General features: G+C 36.6%; 1 protein-coding gene and 1 pseudogene across 1 annotated transcript in view; one reads left to right on the top strand and one right to left on the bottom strand.

Moving 5' to 3' along the window:
• Positions 1-2,190, bottom strand: part of LOC107694888 (NACHT, LRR and PYD domains-containing protein 3-like) — a 41,121-nt gene that overhangs the window by 19,292 nt on the left and 19,639 nt on the right. The window lies entirely within an intron of this gene.
• The window catches only part of LOC107694894 (uncharacterized), a 4,092-nt pseudogene continuing 3,281 nt past the window's right edge, over positions 1,380-2,190 (top strand).

The raw sequence follows: 2,190 nt of genomic DNA, 5'->3' as shown, positions 1-2,190 counted from the left end.
AATAATTTTTGGTTTGACTGTATATCCTTCGGTTATTTTCACACTTAATTATGCCCATTAAAATATATTTTACAAGTTTTTGTTACTTTCACTTTTTTTGCTCTATGGTACATCATCTTTAATTTAATAGCATGCTCCATTGCAGCGGCTTAGTACTGTAATTATGCGCTTCTTTTGGACTGAAGCAATGCAACGCCCGCTGACTGCAATGATAGAGCTTGAAAGATCAAAGACAATTTTTAATATAACTCCGACTGGATTCGTCTGAAAGTCATAAGTCATATACACCTAGGATGCCTCGGGGATGAGTAAAACACAGCCTAATTTTCATTTTTGTAACCCTTTATATTGTACATCCAGCCTGTTATTTATAGGCTATGTTTTAATCCATTACCATGTTCAAAACAGTTTTTCTGTAATGAAATTCTGTAACAGGAGTCCGATCTACCATGACACACAAGGAAATATGTGACAGGGATATTACAAAACCATACAAATAAAGTATTGATTTATTACATAAGTCAGGGGTATTCAATTAAAGTTCCAAAGTTCCATACGGCTGTTTTCCAGGGCTTAAATTTTAAAAAGTCAAATTCAAGTACTTCAAGCACTTTAAGCACTTTGTACAAACCCCGTTCACAAGACTTTTGAGTACTGGTTCTTGTAGATTAGAGTTTTTTTGCCACAAAATGATGTCAGTATCAACCTACCCATTTACAGTGTGCAATGATGTAGATATGGCATAATAAAGGCGTATGAGCCGTAAATGAGCCATTGTTTTTGTACACAGCAAATTTCTGGAGTTGAAAAAGTAGGAGTTAGGCAAAAAAGTGTGAAAGAGTTAGATTTTTGGAGTTTATTTTATAACTCTGACTAAAGTTTGTGTTATGGGATACTCCCTGGCTGTGTTGGATTTTGGAGTTCATTCAGTGGTGTTCAGGAGCGTGTTTTAACACCACATCTGGAGTTAAATGTTAGAAAGTGGAGTAGAAAGTGGCGCACAGCAAACAAAAACCTCGAAAAATGATATGCGACCCGCCAAATGCTGGCCGAATCACAGAGATGTCGATTCGCACGGGACTAATATTATCACAGGACCTGGGTGTTCGGCGAAATATGGTAGGTCATTTGCGGGGGAATTTTTACTTTACAAATTACAGACATGGCCAATTCGCACGGGATTAAGATCACAGACAACCTCCGCAATTATTACAAATGACTGGAGGTCACCAGGTAATACTAATCCCGTGCGAATAGGGCTTTACACACACACACACACACACATAATATATATATATATATATATATATATAGCATTCTCAATCACACTAACATTAGTTATCTTAAATTGCATGTTTTCTCTTTAATTTCAGGTCACGATGTTGATAAAAGTGCAACGTGGAGGGAAGAAGAAGTATATAAAACTGGAAGAAGTTTGTTTCTCAGATTTTCTTAGTGCAGGTGAGTTGTATATTTAGTATTTAGCTAATAAAGAGTAAGTAGCAGTAGTTTTGTCATTTCTTTTGTAAATAACCTGTTGGTGTTATGGTGTAGTCCAGCAGAAGTTTCTGATACCAGAGAATACAACATTGAAAGTCACAGATGACCAGGGCATAGAGGTGGATGAGGATGTCTTTCCAGAACTTGCAACAACCAAAGAAATGTGTTTTATCACCCACACTGATGACGGTAGGACATTAAAAAAATGTTTGTTTTGTTTTATAGATATTTTCTGAGTTTGTGACTTAACTCGGAGACAAACTGTGTGCATTTCAGAACTTCCATTTGCTGAAACATCCAAGAATTCTGCTGACTTCTCAGACCTGACAGAGTTTGGTGCCTCTTCAAATCAGACAGAATATGTTACGCTCACTACATGTGGTAAGCAGAGTTATATGTAATGTGATTATTTTGTCTGACCCTGGATATATCCACCCTGGTACATAATAGAGTTTTGCTGAAGAAACTCTTAGATTGTATATGCCTTATACTGTGTTGTTTTTGTGATATTCAGATTTGACTGTCCTGCAGCAAGGGGTTGTTAAAGGGCCCTCCTCCCCAAGTCTGACAGATACATTGTCTGTCTCAAGCAGTTTAAGCAGCAGTGATTCTGGATCTCAAATGCTTCAACCTTTAACGGACAGTTTCCATGCAAGAAATGTAATTTTTTTTTTTTTTTTTTTTAATTTC

The sequence above is a fragment of the Sinocyclocheilus anshuiensis genome, unplaced genomic scaffold, assembly GCF_001515605.1.
Source record: "Sinocyclocheilus anshuiensis isolate Anshui unplaced genomic scaffold, SAMN03320099.WGS_v1.1 scaffold418, whole genome shotgun sequence".
Taxonomy (NCBI): domain Eukaryota; kingdom Metazoa; phylum Chordata; class Actinopteri; order Cypriniformes; family Cyprinidae; genus Sinocyclocheilus; species Sinocyclocheilus anshuiensis.
Note: the sequence above shows the minus strand (reverse complement) of the source record. Positions and strands in the feature narration are given on the sequence as shown.